Raw genomic sequence first — 16,727 nt, forward strand, 5'->3', positions numbered from 1 at the left:
CTTTGCAGTACCATTAAAGATTTAGCACGGACATGAGCTAACCTGGAATTAATTTGCAATTGTGAGGCAGACGTAAAAAACAATGCCCAAGTGGATCTCTTATCACAGAAATTCTGTGCCTTTTTTGTTTCTCCAATATTTTTCCTGCTCATCCAGGGAACAGCATAGTCAAGAATAGATGGGGGACAGGAAACAAACCTGTTTCTTTGCTCATCCTTTGAGATGCAAGGATGCAGAGGAGTTCTAGTTTGTTGCCACCACTGGGAGGAGAGGTAGCAGATTTTGGAGGCGCTTACACAAAGTGGGTTTGTTACACATCCCACTGACGTGTGTACAAGTGTGAGTCATTCAGTGTATTTACTACCCTGTATGTAACAGGTTCAGTGAGCAAAATGCTGAAGAAAACCTGCAGAAAATAGTGCACTCGCTATTCCTGCACGCACAGTCAGCTGTGATGAGCCTTTGTGTTGGATTCCCTGCCAGGTTTGCCAGGAGTTGACAATGGACAAGTGGCTTCACCCCACATAAACCTATGTTGAGGAAGAAAGCTGATCTCAAAGCTACCCATTTGAGCTGTTGGGTTTTCAAATGCCACTTGTTTACACTTGTCTTTCCTGATCCAGTAACTCAGTGTTGTGTATTACCCTCGGTGTGCTGTTAGCTGACATGAAGAGCATGGTTAATGTTGCCATCTCATTGTCCTTGCTCGCCTTGCCTGCTTTCTTCCTTTGGTCTCTTGCTGTAGAGACCAAGGAGTGAAAAGTGAGTGAAAACTCACACGGCCTTTGACATCTTTCCAGGGCAGTAATAAAGCACTGGGAGGTTAAATTTTATGTTTTGCATAGCCTTCCCCTCTGAAGACATGAAAAGAATTATAGGGGTTTGACCTATTCTGTGGTTAGGCAACTGTGATGGGTGCTTTATTAAAGTCTATAGCAATAAAGCTAACACAAACCAGAACCTCTCTGTGTAGTTTTACGTAACCCTTTAAGAAGTGATGGATGTTTTGCAGCAGCAGTGGAGGGAAATCGGTAGGTTAGGTCAAACTGCACAACATGATAACCAGAACAATTAATAGTGCTTGCTGAAGCTCCTGGCTCCCTGGGTATTATACCATTTATAAAGCAGGACAGAATGCCTTTAAAGTATGGCTCTGATCAAAAGAGTGTCTGTAGAGCTCTCGGTACAATGAAGCTGTTGCATGGAGATCATTATTCTCTCTATCTGTAATGTTTTATGGTTTTTTTGTTTTGCTTTGTTTTGTTTTTTTCCTACTGGTTTTGCCCTTATTTGCCACAATGCTATAGGAGCTTTATAGCTTTGTAGGAAGGTACCAGATTCCTTTTTTTTCAAAAACTGGCAGCTGAACTCTTAGCTGAAACAGTGGCAATGGTGTCTTTTCCCCATCAGCTGCCATTTGTACAAATTCACTGAATCAGCTACAGAGCTGTAACTGGCCATGATCTGTTTTTGTCTGTGTTCCTAGTGATGATGCCAGAAATCCTCCATCTCAAAGTGGTTTGCAGTACCCGTGTTCTGAAAAAGCCTTTCTTTTATTTGCTGTCCAACACAGAGACTCTAAGCTGCATGTTGGAAGACACAAAGAACCTAGCAGTGTAGAATGCAGCTTGCCTGACATACTAGGGTACATTTTCTTCTCCTTCAGCACCTTGGCTATTTTGATCCCCTCATTAACTCAAGGCATTCCATTTTCCAGGTAGCTGCTAGTAGACCAGGCAGGTACTTGTATCTTCTTTCTTAAAGCCAGAGAAGGAGGAATCAAATCACAGCAGGAAGATTTAAATGGAAAAAGGCAAGTAATGTTGAACAACCATCTCTCCTATCAGAGCATTAAAAGCCAGCCTCCAGGATATCACTGCCATCTCAATCTGTGCAGTCTGTATACCTAAGTCTGTACTCTGCCTTCTCACGTAGAAACTCCATGTTTTATGTAGTGTTATGTGCTCTTATTTCTCTTACACGATGTGCAGGACTTCTTGAGTAGTCATGTGTGGTTAGCAAAGAACTGTTCTTGTGCACTCAAAGACAGAGGTCCTCGTGCCCATGATATTATTTGTACAACTGCATGGTGTTCAGTACTGTGGGTTTTTTTATTAGCAGGGGTGTCAAGTACATCCTCTTTTCTCATTAAACCTAGCTCTATTCTTAAACTCCTGAAGGGAATGCAGGGGGAAAGAAGAAGTGGAATTAAGGTTTTATAAAAGTGTCCTTTCTTCCTGACTTGGAAGACAAGGTATTTATTTTCAGGACATTAACATTTTTCACAAAGAAGCTGCAGTTCCCTGCAGGACTGTAGCTCAGCCTTTTGGCAGGCCTGGGAAGCCAGTACTCCCTTACTTGCATTCAAGTCATGTTTGGTTGCTTGGCTTTAGGTCAGTGGGGGTTTGCTACAGCTTTGAAGACTAGAAAACAATCTCTTGTTTCTCCTTTTAAAAACTGAAAGGAGCTAAGCTGGAAAATGGAAGCTCACTGTAAAAATGCATCAAGAAGGCCAGGTATTTGCAGCCGTCCTTCAGCTAAGCCATGTGTAGTTCCATTGCTATAACCGTGGAGCAAACAGCTTGCCCTCCCTGTTCTATTTATTGAAAACAAGTATCATTAGACCAGGGGAGAGGCTGGAATTAATTAATTGCATTACCATATTGGCAGAGTGTAGATTCCTGTCCTGGAAGTGTCCTTAACAAAAAAATCTGCCTAATTACCCCTTGGTCCAGCAGCCTTGAGTGAGAAAAACAGATTTTGCAAAGCAAAACCTGTTCAGCTGTTACCTTTCCAGTCCACTGTTCTTAAACAAAGCAGTTGCATCTCCGTGTAACCTGTAGTGAATGAGCTTCAGCTCTCTCCGCCAAGTCTCTGTTTAGCTCATGGGTTGGGTTTTTTTGTTTTTGTTTTTTATCTCCAAAGGTGTTTCATTAGCTCAATTATAAGTGACACGTTCCACTATGCTGCTGATGACCGAAAAAATTCAGCCAACATAAATCCATCTCCAAATAGGATCCAATTAGCCTCTTACTCCCCCCTCCTTTAATCCCCCGTGCCCTATGACTTGTTCACAGCCACACCTTTTAAAGAAGACGAACATAATCTGCTTGAGGTAACTTCACAAATAACAGCTGAGATATTTATACTTGTTTTTTGATTCAGTTGGGCTTGGGTGTATACTGTTCTTGTTCAGAAAACAAGTGTCCAGTGGCATTTCCCTGGGTGAGGCTATCCCTAGGTTTGTTGCATAGGTATTTTCTGCACCTCACTGTCCCTATCAGTACAGGATGGGCAATGATCCCCAGTGACATTTAGAAAGGTTGTTGAATCTGTCAGATGCAAAACACTGTGTAACTGCTGAGACCACACAGGAACATAACTGGTGTTACAAACATGCTTGCTAACAATTCAGTTTGCTTCTATGCCCTTCAGATCTTGGTTAAGCATTGTTTTGAACGCGGTTAAGGTGCCTGGGTGTTGCACTGGCTTCCTGCTCGGGGCTGAGTTTTGCCCTAGATCCATTAATGTTTTGGCAGTGTTGTCAAGACAGTTAGATGCTGAAGTCATCAGTAAGGCATATAACCCTAAATGGATAGGTTGGATCAGTGACCTACTTTAACATACAAGTCTTGCACAAGTCTGACCTTCTCCCCATGATCCACCCTGAGACACTTAGCATCACAACCCATCTCACAGCATCTTGTGTGTTGTTCTGGACATGTGCATGCTAGCAAAGCAGTGAGTCCATCAGCTGGGACCAGGAGCTGTGATTTGGAAACCTTGAGTGCTTGATTTGGCTGCAGGCTTGTGTTGCAAATCCACACAAACATCTCTTTTTCCTATTTTTCTTTCCACTGTATCCACAGTCTGTGTCCCAAAGAACTTGTGCTCCCTGTTATCTAACACTGAATTAGTGTAAGAATTATTACTGGCATTTTGTCTGCTTGCATGCTCAAATGAGATCTCAGTCTGGGTTGCAATTTAGGCTGCTGCAGTTGTTGGTGTTTGTTTTGTTCTGTTAGAAGAAGGTTATTTTTATATAATGTTTTAATATTAATATTAGTAGTAATGCTTTGATTTGTTTTTATCTTCCAAGCATTCTCTTCCAAATGAGACCACAGCAAATAAGCAGTAACACTCAGTGACAGAATGTGCTGTTGAGGACAAATCAGCCATAGGGAGTGATGAGAACAGGTTCCAGATGAAGTAAGCAGAGGTTCTCAGCAGCAGGTGAGTCCCTGTACCCCATGAACTGAGAAACACAGTCAAGACATACAGTCTTGGGAAGGCTGAAAGGTTCTGGATGGTGGTCAGGACTAGTGACATGGTGTTTTGGTGGGATAACACAGGCAGATAGTCCGGACTGGTGCGTGTCTGTATTTATATTTGTGCAGCTTGAGTGATAAAACAGGATGAATGCCCTGTAATGTGGGAAGGCAGTGACGAAGCTATACTTAACTACAAAGTCAATACAGCGAGAACTAGTCTGGTCAGGTTTTCCAGAGGCAATTATCTATTTCTTCTCTTACTATATAACATTTCTGTTAGGTCCTTTTTTGGCTTTACTGTTTTTAATTCCCTGCTCCCCTCAGCTGATCTTCCATTCTTCCAATCTCCTGCTGTCTAGAGTCCGCTCGTGCCAGTGGTCCCAGCAGCTTTCAGACAAAGCATGTGCCTCCGTGTTTCCCTTACCTTTGAAAGCAGCAAGATTCTTCCCCCTTTGCTGCACCCCAGGCAGCTCAGGACTGTTGGCTGCTCACTGAGCATATGCAGCTTCTCTGCTCTGCGCCCAGCTAATGAGTCTGTGCTTTCCATAGCAGCAGGCCTGATCCCAGCCCTGAGCTAAGCCTGCCTAGAGGTGCTTTCCCCATCTCCTGAATCAGGCTGAGACGTTCACAGGTGTCTGTCCAGTTCAAAGCATGAGGGAACCACATCCCCCAGTGCTTTGGGCTGTTTGAAATCCACGCAGAATTTCTGTGGCTTCAGACCATTTCTTCGTTTGACATTCTCAGATCTTGGAGATGTTTTGTTTTTCTGCCTATCCCCTTCAGAGGTCAAGTGCTTCTACAGGGAGGTTAGCCTGTAGTTTTCCATGCACCCAGACTACTCCATGCACGAGTGAATTTGTTCTGTGATAATACAGCTGAGCATGCAAAACCGCAAGTAAATCAGACTGGATTTTTTTTTTTTTCCACTTTTAATAACAGTTTACTATTCTGTAAGTGCATGTAAAGCACATGCCCTATTCCCCCAGCCAAGGAGCTTGACAGCCTGTCAGCAAGAACTACCATAGGTCTGCAGTGCCTGATTTATACAAGTAAAAGCACACGTGCCAGGACCTGGCAGCAGTTTGCCTCGTTGTTCTTTTTTTTTTTTTTTGTAATGACTTGGCAACCCTCTCTATTCTCCTTCATCCAAACTTTTGCCTTTTATAGTCTTTGAATAACGTTTTTTGTTGGTGGTTTTTTTTTCCTTGTAAATGTATGTAGCAGTTTCCCCTCCCTCTCTTTCAACCATTTGCTCTCCTTATCCGAATTGGCTGTGGGATGGGGGACCCTGGCGTCACAACAAGCAGTTCTTGTCTGAGTACACACAGCCACAAACACAACTGCACATGAACTCATGGCTTTGTGCACAGGAATGGGTGCACGCCAGGGCTTCATAACACTTTCTTACCTGTGCTCTGATATTCCTATGCTCCTACACTGTACATGCTTATCTGTGATCACATTGGTGCGATCAAGCATTTATTAACTTTTAGTTCTCATGGTTTCAGTGTGAAGCAGTCCTTTAAAGAATCACACCAATTTATCTGCGTTATCCAAGTGGGAATTCTTACATGTGTGCACACAAGCTTTTATAAGCCACCCTATATAATCATATGGCCTCCAGTATAGCTCCAACCTATATGGGTTCATTGATTTGCTCTTCTTCAGTTTGCTCTTCCTCACTCAGGACTACATTCAGGTATGAACTCACACACAACTGTGCAGCCACAGTTTCTCAGACACATGCATTCTTAGGCACAGACAGTCTCTCACACATAAGCTTATAGATTTATGATTTGTTGTGAGAGTGGAAAACAGCTGCTGCAAGCTAATCAAATACAGCAGAAGATTTAATGCAAAATATTGAAAAACACTGTCTGGTAGGAGGGTGAAATTCTTAAAAACATGCTGGTCTCATGGCTCCAGGCCAGTGCAAGAAGATTTGCACCTGGCCATGATAAACATCAGCAGTGGATTTGGAGGAGGCTGCTTCACCCAGGGCTGCCAGACACATGGGGTAAAATTCTCATTGGGTTTGGCCCTGTGAATGAGCTTTATAAGTTTGAGGTTGTGATTTTTCCAGGGCATGCAACAAAGCTGCTTGGTGTGGACCAGTAAGAAAGAAGAGTAGCCCAACTCAAGCAAAAGCTTTGCAGAACATCGGTGGAGCAGCTTTAAGTTCTGATGATAAGCTCATTTCTGCCTGTCTCTGTGGGCAAATGGAAAGCCATTCAGGGCTGTCAGTTCGGCACCTTTCACCGGTTTTGCAAAGTCTTGGAAATAATTAACTGCAAAGGAAAGAATTTCATCTCAAATTTCTGCTGACTGACGACACAGGCAATTTATGATGCCACAAGAAGCTCAGGCTAGGATTATTTCTATGTAACTCCCTATGCTGCTGCTTGGCAGCTTAGCGACCATGTTGGAAGTGACTGAACTAGATTAATATCTTGTGGATTTGAACTATAAAGTTCCATGAGTTTGGAGTTCTAGGGCTTGTCTTGGCTGAGTAAAGACTAGAACTGTGGCACTTCCAACATCCTCATCTGCCTTCCCTGTTGTCGGTAGGTGGGACTTTCTCAGCACAGATCTTCCCTTTCTCACTCAGCAGGTATGATCTCACTCATCTGTTTCCTAAGGTGAGACTGCTGAGGGTCTGACTGAAGTTTATTTAGCAGTTGGCACAATAAACATACAGGGCTGGGCTGCAAAAATAGTACATGACCAATCTTCAAAGTGCCCTTCCCATGGAACCTTGACTTGGCAGCCTCAACTGGTCTGTGCTGCTGCTCATCTCTGGCTTCCTTGGGTGCCAGGCAGTGAAAATCTGATATCTGAGCAGGGTGTACAGATGTCAGAGCTGGAAAAGAGATTTACTTTCTTCCTTTCTGTGCTTGGTCTGCAAGAGGAGACGAGGCTTCTGCCCCACTAGTGATTTTGGTAGAGAACCCAGAGATGGCACTTCCGCAGTTGATGACTGTGGGCTAAATCCCTGTTGTTTTTTTTTTTTGCTTGAAAACCTGCATTGTTCTTTCTGAAATGAGATCAGCACAGGCTGAACCAAGCAAGTCCATTTTCCTGAAAGCCCTGCTATTGAAAGCGAATAATTCCTCAATAGTCAGCTGTGGGGCAGTTAGCCCTCTAATTCTGTACTTGCCTCTCTTTACAGCCTTCAACTAGCAGTTTACCCCTACCTATTCCTGGATCTATCTGATTCAAATGTGCTGTGAAGATCTGCCTGTCTTTGCGGTGCAGTTTGGGGTCATCAGATGAACAGCAAAGCTCAGTCTGTCATTGTTCATTGCAGTGTGCCACCAGCTACATATCTACAGCTACGTATCTGTGTACTGAGCAACTCTGATTCATGGCTGGTGGGTGCTGCTCTGCCAAGGAGCCCATATTCCTCTTCTTCATAAGCAGACAGCCCTGGGTGGCAAAAAGTACACACTGAAACATATTCTCTAAAGATGCAAGAAGCATCTGTTCCCTCCAGATGTTCAGTTGTCTTATTGTTTATTAGATTTGAGGACAGGAACCCCTTCAGTGATGTGAGGCACTCACTGTTCTCAGATGTTTGAGAGTGTGGGGTGGGGGGTGAGCTGGCTTTGCATGACATCAGCAAGGAATAGAAGCAGAGGTTTCATGCTTTTTGGAAAACACTTGAAAGGCCTTTGAGCTCTGGCTAATCTCCATTGTTCGTGTGTTTTCCGGCAGCAGAAAGAGAGAGGAAGAATGGAAAGAGGCAAGAGAACAGAGCTGAGAATTAGAACTGGAAGCTTTTCCCGTGGTCAGGCGAGCTTGGCAGAAGCCATCGTGGCAAATGGAACTGGATGCCACAAAATCCAGGCTTACACTTGGCTCAGATCTTAGACCCAGCAGAGCCTCCTTAGATCTGCAGGAGCTCTGTGGGTAGATGAATGTGTTTCAGTCAGCATCACTGAAGCAGACTCAAGTGCAGCTGTTGAATTCAGCTGTGGAATGGAACAGAGGATAGCACTGCACACATTTGGGAACTTTTTGCCCACAGCCATTCTATGTCTTTAATTTTTCTACAGGCTTATTTTTTTTTCTATTGTAAATTATAAACAATGTGGCGTTAGAACCACAAGCTTTGACCCAGTAACACAGGCTGTGGCACCAAGCCTCCAAAATGACTTGCACAAAGTTGCTAGTACATGCATGGCAGAGCTGGGTATTGTACCTGAAACGCACTGAATTCCACATCAAACCTTTAATCCCCTTCTGTCACATCACGTTGTATTCTAGGGCCAGTTGCAGAGTGCAGTCTTGGTCTGCCTGCCTGTCATAATATCCTTGCAGATGGTTCGATAGTTTAAGATATGTGGTCAGGTCGTTTTGGATGGAAACATTTCAAGGTGCAGTGGTATCTAAAACAGACGTGACTTGAGGAATGGAGGTAGTGTGGTTATTTTTCTGTGGGGGTTCAACCAGGCATAGCTCAGAGCAAGGTTGGAGTAGAAACCTGACATTGCCCAGAGTGATGCTATGTCCCTACACTGCAGCCCTCAGACTTTCCCGCTCAATAAGTGTTCTCTTTCCTATACACCAGCAAAAAAACTTGGTTAAAGGAGTCATTTTCAACTCAAGGTTTTAAATATTTTGTTCCTGACAGTGAGTCAATGATTTTTCCAGTCTCACCCCCACAATAAACAAGTGCAGGCTGAGTGTGGTCCAGAGGAAAATGTGAGTTGCACATGTCCTGGCCATGTGCTTCTCCAGTACCAATGATAACCATATGGTGGTTCTCAGACCCTACATCACCAACAAGTAGAAGTGTTAGCAAGAATTAATGCAAGCTCCTGCAGATAATAGATATGCAACCTAGCCTTGTCTGTAGCTGCTTGCATGTGCCCAGTAAACACCTTTGCAACCTTATATGTAGTTATAGTACTACATTTGGGTACCTTACCATTTTGCCATCTCACTCACTCAGGATGTTCTGTCAACCATCACTAGCTAGATTTTTTTGTCATATTTGGGGACTGCCATAGAAACAACCCTGCCCCAAAACCAGTGCAAGAACCACAGCCCTCAGCAGGCCCTCAGCGTGTGTCATATCACCTCCTTCTGGGGTTGGAACTTGGCCTTGGTTGGCTGCCCTCTGTTCCCTCACTTGCTCACTGTTCATCCCTTATACCCATGTACCATCCAGCCATTGCTATGACACTGCTTGCATACCATAAATTTGCATTATTATCGCTATTTTCTTGCAGAGTTAACAATATAGCTGAAGCCCAGAGATCCCTAAAGATGTTATTCCCATCAGGTTCCTTTAAAGATCTGGTCGCAGAAGAAGTCAAAGGAAAGGAAGGAATGACTTTAGAACACCCCCCATTTGATGCTGCTGTCCTAGTTTTCCTTCCTCTGTGCTCTCCCTAGTCTTTGCTCACACTGTGTGATTTCCACATGCTTGCTTTCATCTTTGGAAACAGTTTGTGAAAGCACTCCATATCTCTCTTACCTGCACTTGTGATGCTTTATTTCAAAAGCAAACAGGAGGAGGTTCATGCATTATTTTTTTAGTGTAAATTCTCAGTTTATTAAAGCTAAGCTAAATACACAGCAAACATAAGCTTAGCTCAGGCACTAGTTCACAGGAACTTGGCAGAGGCCTGCCTGCATTTCAGAATCCTTGTCCTTTTTCTAGATGAAAGCCCTGCAGAAGGATTTGTTTTTCAGACGGAAGGCAAGCCAAGTTGGTGATTTCATCCCAAGGCAGGCTGTGTCAAGCTGGTCCTATTCAAACATGCAGGAAATCAACCTTGGAGCTCATTCAGAAATGAGGATGCAGAGTGGGGGTAGAGAGGGGGCTGTGAGGAGGACGAGATCTTGAATTTTGAAACTGAGCTCCAAACAAGCAGGAAAGATACCTGCTGTCAGTGTAATGCTGCAGGGACCCTCTGAAGAATAAATTGGCAAGCTTTTAAGTAGCATTTCTTAATTCCTAGCTCTTCCAAGAAGCAATCTCATCTTTGTCCTCATGCAGCCCTGCGAGGGCCATGCATAGCATCATAAGAGGCCAGGTGGCTACCACAGACGAGGCAAATCTTCTGAAGACATTTTTCATCTTCTCTACACCTGCCATATCTGTTCAGGCATGGCCCAACTTCACTTTTCTTGTCACTGCATCACAAAGGGCAAAGATCAAAAGAGCCTGCAGGACCTGTGTTGCTTCTTTCTCAGTTATCTATAACCTGAAGCAGCATAGAAAGCACAATGGAGAAAAACTTGGCATAATTTTATCTGATGCTCTTCTGCAGCTGCAGAGTTGCCATTGTTCAGCAGATAGCACTCCAAGAAACTCCGTCACCATACAGCATTTCTGCTGCAGCTAATCACGTGGGAAATTAGTGAACTTGCTTGGGATCTGTGTGCAAGTGTGTATAATTCTTCATCTCTAAGGAAAACCTTTCCAGTGAGGCAGGCAGTGTTTGCTCTCACTGTTAGTAAAAACTAAGACTTGCTCCTTTGCACTTACCCTGCCTGCATAAGAACCTCAAGGACTTCAGTCCTTCCTTTCTAGCAATTGCTTTCATGGATCCAGAGTTTAGTGGTTTGGTTTTTTTAATCAAATGCTTTCTGATGTGAATAATACCAACAAAGTGTTTGCAGCTTGGCCTGGAGGATGGGAAAAATGCAAGCACCAAAAGCCAAGGCAGTTTCTTAATGTTGATGCTCATTAGGTACTTTTTAACATTAGTGGCTGGTTCTGGAATCTGCCCACGCAGGCTGGAGGCTGAGGAAATATTATTTGAACACATCTGCTCCAAGAGATACTGTCAGACTTTGGGAGCATCTTGTGGTAATTAGGAGAATTCATTCCCTAATTTGGTCCAGCAGAGTTTATTCCTGATTGTTTTATTCTGTGTTCTTTTAAAATTTTACTTTCTGCTTTGTTTTTTTGGCAGGTGAAATGCTCCCAGGTAATGTTATAACCCCGTGTTCACACAGCACCTTCTTACCTAACGAATTGCAAAACTTGGCAGAGAAGCTTGCAGCCATGAGCTCAAAGTGCAGCTCTGAGTCCTTGTCACTCACTGACTTCCCACTTACCTGTCCCTGCCATATCTTCCCTCTCCTTCCTCCCCATCTCCCAGTCCATATGTGTGCATCTGCTCTCCAGACATAAACCCCCTGCAAAACCCCAGGGTTAAAGCAGACCATTGTATGCCTTTGGCTGTCTGTGCTAAATGCTGCCCTGAGCTCTCCCCCCAATTTCCTCTGCTTTGAGTGATGTGCAGTTTGTGGTGAAAGAAAGAGGTTTAACTGGATGGGCCAGGTGATGTCCCAGGCCAGAAGTGGCCCAGACAGCATCTGATGAAGTGAGACTGACTCACTTGCCACCTTCTTCTGCAACCCTCACTTGGAAGCCACATTTCCTCACTTTATTACCATCATCTTCCTCTTCATTTCTGATGGTCTTCCACAGGCAGGGTGGTTCCCATCCTCAAACTCAACCTGTCCTTCAACTCAAGGCTCAATCCTCCAGAAACATTCATCTCCCACGTGAGAAGAGTTCCTTTACAAAGTAGTTTAGAGAAGAGGACAGCTTTAAAGCCCTGTGCTTTTTTTCTGAAAAGGGGCCTTTAATATGGTTTAATTAAAAGGTCATCCTGCAGAGCTCATTTGATGTCAGCTTTGAAATTCTGTACATTTTGTTTCCATTCTTATTCTTTTGTATGCTTAAATCTGTACATTTCCAAATAAGGTTTTTGTGTGCTCGCCACAGATCTCTGTATTCACTCCTTGAACCTTAATGCTTTTTGTAGCATTGAACAGTGACAGAGTTATGTTAACCTCTCTGCCTCACCAGGCACATTTGTTCCCTCAAAAATCAACACAGCAGCCATAGGCACTGACATCTGAAACAGTCCTGCTGCTCCTTGTAGCACTGAGTTTCTCTTTAGGCTATGTGGGTTATGCCTTGCAAGGAATCACAGAACAGAAAAGCAGATCCTCAGGAAAGGTGAACCCCTAACTAGGAAAACATAGGCTCTTGTGTGCTGGTTTTTTTGCTGTCCTCTCAGCCAGGCTTGGTTCAGAACGAGGTAAGTTTTTCCCCAATCAGCCTGATAGGCTAAATGTGGGCACCAGGTGCTGCATAAATACTGCTCGTTACAGCAGAGCTGCCTGTGCTTTTTCACTTGGTGAGCTTCTGTAGTTGTTTCTGGGGGTACAGAGGGTTTTAGGGGAGGAATTAGTAAAAATACTAAAGCAAAGCAGTGGAGATCAAACAGGAATATGTTTCTGTAGGTGGATGCTGGAGGCTCTGGCTGGAACTTCTCTACGTCACATCCAGGAGATTGAACTGTTGCTTTCAGGAATCCATGGTTGGAAACGTGCAGGAAAACTACTGTGGAAAGTGAGTAATGCAGCATAATATTAAAGTACAAGTGTTATTTGAACTGGGGTGGGGAGATAGGGCTATGTTTTCATTCAATTGCACTCTGGAGAGTAGGTGCTTGAGTTAAGGAATTCTCTGCTGGGAGATAAGGTGAGGGTGCATGTTGCAGGCTTTGAAAATTGCTGTGATAGTAAATGTTATATATGAAAACTCTGAGCTGGAACAAAGAGCCAAGAAAGCTGCAAAACTAATGTGGGATCTATTGCCCCTTCACCCTCAACTGCTTGAATTCCATTTGTAGCTCAACCAGCTGCTAGAGCCCTTCCCTAGGTGACCAAAGATCTAGAAACCCTCTTCTCCCACCCAAGTGGGAAGAGACCATATCAACAAATAGCTGCCTTGAGGTACTACTGCTTTTATTAGAGATCTGTTTTGTAGCTAGGCAGGTGTGCTGGGCAGACAACGCAATCAAAAAGTGCTCTAAGTGCTGGGGAGCTTCAGTGAAAGGTAGGAGAAATAATCTACTTCTGCATGAACTGCTTAAGATGCCTGGGAGGTGTGTTGGGAGGTGCTGCCTCGTTCTGTGCTGTGTTTGTGTAAGAGCTGGGATCTGAGTAGTTTTAATTTTATTCCTACCCTTATGTGCTGTGCATAGATCATTTAAAAAATAAAAATCAGTGAAGTGGTTGCCCAGTGGAGGTGAAAGCTGCTTACCTGACATGCACAATAAATAACAATGGGAATTAAGTCGTGTGTTTCATAATTGCTTCTGCTGTTCTAGATGGTGAAACTGTGCTATGAAATGGTGGATTTATTTCACCTGTTTCTTAGCACATGTGTTATTTTTCATATGGCTTTTCTGTTTGCTATCTTCTGCTTTTGGCAGCAAAATGGAAGGCAATGGCTGCCCAGGATCCATTGGTGTTCATTTTGTGGCCTTTGAATTAAGGGGAAGTCTTTCTGAAGCCTGGGCAAGCTGTGCTATGTTGCAGTGTAGCTCTGCTGATGGAGGGCCCTCCTGAGGAAAAAGGAAATGAAGACAGTGGCTACAGGGCCTGTGTCATCTCTGTTATCTGGTACCAAAAAAGGAGTGGTTGTCATGGTTACTGGCCTCCCCTCCTGCCACTTGTCTTCTCTGGAGCCTCGGGCTTGGAGCAGGATTCAGTGTTTCTCTCCTGTTGAGATGTTGCTGTGATCCAGGCACCCTGAATGTCAGACGTATCTGCTTTGGCATGCTCCTGTGACACTTGTGTGCCTGCACATCTCGAGCATCTTTGGTGTTATATGTTCCTACTGTGGGCTTTTCTGTTTGAATCTGACCCCCTCCCCCCCTTTTTTTCCTTCTGAATACCACCAGAAGAAGCTTCAGTGTAGGGTGAGCAGGTTCCAAAGGACTTATGTGAATTGTGATGGAGCTCCATGCAGCAAGGGGATGGCAAGGACAGCAGCAAGCCTTACTGTAGAAATTCTTGAAGTAGGAGGAAGGTGAGGAGTCTCAAAGGAAACATGAGGTCATTTCCCTTTTAACATAGTACATTGCAGAGATAGTTTAACAATTAATCAATATCTAAATCTGCAGTCCATTATGGAGCTTGGCAATGTGTTATTTTATAGTCTAACAAATGGAAGCCTGCCTGTGCTAGTAACTTGAATCCCTGAGCTACAAGGAAGGTTACCATCACATGGCAAGTGGTAACTTGCTCCTCCCTGCTTTTTTTTTTTTCTCTCAATTACATTTACCATTTATGGAAGATATTCTTCCAATTAAAATGATGAAGACCCAAGGAATTCTCTTTCCCCTTCTTTATTTTAAACTTTTAAAGTAATAATCATTACTAAAATCTGGGAATGAGGGGCAGGGAATCTCTCTGCATAGGCAGCCAAGTGTTACAACACTGCCTTGGCTGCAGGCTCCGTGGCTGCTGTTGAGCCCTGTTGTAGCCCATGCTGGAACATCTGGTCCATCTCATGATGGATGGTCAGGACGAACACTGGGCAGTGGAGTCTGGTCTTGACTGCTGCACGAGCTTCTAGACTGTGGGGGCTGAACAGCTGTGTCCAATGTACTGAGCACAGAGCTGGGTGTCTGCGTAGCTTGAGACAGTCCTGGGGAAGGAGCTCGGGTTGCAGGGCTGTGCTGGGAGGTACAGGCTGTGAATTGGCATCCTCTGTCGAGCATCTGAGCGTGGTCTTGGACTTGCAGGTTGTCTGGGCTTCCCCAGCTCTATGAGTAAGGTCCCAATGAGGTGTTCTTGGCAGGACAGAGGTATGTATGTGGGCCCTGTGGTTAGGGCAGTGATTGCTTTCTACCTTACTGGCACTATAGCCGATGACTTTGGCTGGTGTTTATTCCTCTACTCTGCTTACCTGGTTAAAAACAAGCCGTTTGGCTTGCCTAACTTGCCATCTCCTCTCAGGAAGAGAGAGGAACAAAACCCAAATGTTTTCTTCTTGTGTGTGTGTGTGCCTTCCTCCTTCTCCAGAGAAACAGATCATGCTTCTGTAACTTTTCTCTAGAAGTTTATTTGGAGTAGCAGGCAGTGAGCAACTCTGGAGTCTCCTGTTAATTAACCTGAGCTGTCTCAGAGATGGGGAGGGAGGTGGGCTACTGCATTTATTTCAGGGGTTATCAGTGAACAGCATCACAGGACTGCGAAGGCATCAGTCATTTAATTAGCATTAACAGGGCAATTATTATCTTAATAAAATGACTGATTATGACATTGAAGTTGTATTTGAGGTTTAACAGCTGCAGCAGCCTGACTGAATTGTGTGTTTGTTAATCCCTCAATGAGGGTGTTCTATTTCACTGAGTGATGTTTATTTAACGTGCAATAAGTGTCTTAGTGAATCTCTATTAAAGGCACATGTGGAAACCTTAATTTGAAGCATTACAGAGGAGAGCAAGACTGTTCAATTCATAAAATCCTATTTAAACATTGTGAGTTCCAAACCCATCTAGTGCCAAAGCAAACTGTATCCTGTAAGTCCTTTGCCAGATGTCTCATGTGGGGTATACTCAAGGTCCAAAGAAAATAAGGTCTGAAGGGAACAGTTTGGCCATTGAATCTCCAATCCAGCCTATATAAAGGGGTTTCGTTTCCATTCAGGAAATACAAACCTCTTCTGTATGGATCCTGTTCAAAGTGTGTTTGCTGAACAATTCTTCCCAGCAGCAGTGATTCTCAGTAACACCCACGCCTGTGAGCAAGGCTAGATCTGGTGGAAAGATTTTGGAAGTACGCTAAGCCTCTCTGTAAATATCTGACAGAGGTCTCTAGGTGCTCTGTGTGCCACCTACTACTGTCTAACCAACTGTTAGCTGTTCCGACAGTGTTCTGGGTCAGACCTAAGACTTAACAAACAAACAACCCTCAAATTTGCTGTGTTTTCATCTCCTGTGCTCTCTGACTGTAGGTAACTTGCAGCTGCTTGATGCCACGGTTCCTAGCACTCTAAGCAATGTGCTCCAGGGTGGTGTGGAATTAACATCTGAGAGACTGAGATGATATCCCTGTAGATCCTGTCTGCACTCTGAGCCTGACCTGCTTCAGTCTGAACGTCTCTGGTATTTTGCAGGTAGGTGCATGTTCATTTTGCCTGTGTTCGGAGACTTCTGGACACAAACCAGTTATAAACTGGCACCCTGTAGTAACAGTGAGCTCAGCTAAGAGGCGAGATCCTTTAGTGCTAACTTGGTACCAAGTTAGTGCAGGCACAGGACTTCCAGTTGGCTTAGATGTAGATGCACATGTATAGGCATGGCAAAAACAGCGTCCTGAGCTCTTTAGAAATTCAGCTTCACATCCAAGCTTTTGGACTCTGATGCCAACTTTCTAGGTCAAGACATCACTTAGCCATTGAATCAGAACTCTACTTTCCTTCCATCTATGTGTGAACTCTTCCTGCAGGGTGAAGAGAGGCATGAGTAGTCCTGGCAGTCTTTACAGCATGAGCTGTGTTGCTTTGAGTGAAATGCAGTCATTACAGAGGGAATGACACTTGGGGCTCCTGGAGCTGGCCCAGCTCTGCACTGGTTCCTCAGGTAAGTGCTGGCAAGCTGTGCTATCTGTGAAACATGTTTGCTGGTA

The 16,727-nt window shown here is 44.2% G+C and overlaps 1 protein-coding gene across 3 annotated transcripts in view; it reads left to right on the top strand.

The window, feature by feature from the left end:
• ZBTB44 (zinc finger and BTB domain containing 44) overlaps positions 1 to 16,727 on the top strand; it is a 69,067-nt gene that overhangs the window by 42,094 nt on the left and 10,246 nt on the right. For 2 of the 3 annotated variants that reach the window (XR_016459635.1, XR_016459636.1), the window contains 5 exons: positions 1,718 to 1,813; positions 4,100 to 4,233; positions 12,546 to 12,654; positions 16,054 to 16,215; positions 16,548 to 16,681. The gene's annotated coding sequence lies outside the window, so the exon portion shown is untranslated. The remainder of the gene's footprint in view (positions 1 to 1,717; positions 1,814 to 4,099; positions 4,234 to 12,545; positions 12,655 to 16,053; positions 16,216 to 16,547; positions 16,682 to 16,727) is intronic. The other variant, XR_016459637.1, reaches the window with a different exon arrangement.

Source organism: Phasianus colchicus, chromosome 23 (genome assembly GCF_987193195.1).
Source record: "Phasianus colchicus chromosome 23, bPhaCol1.hap1.1, whole genome shotgun sequence".
Taxonomy (NCBI): Eukaryota; Metazoa; Chordata; class Aves; order Galliformes; family Phasianidae; genus Phasianus; species Phasianus colchicus.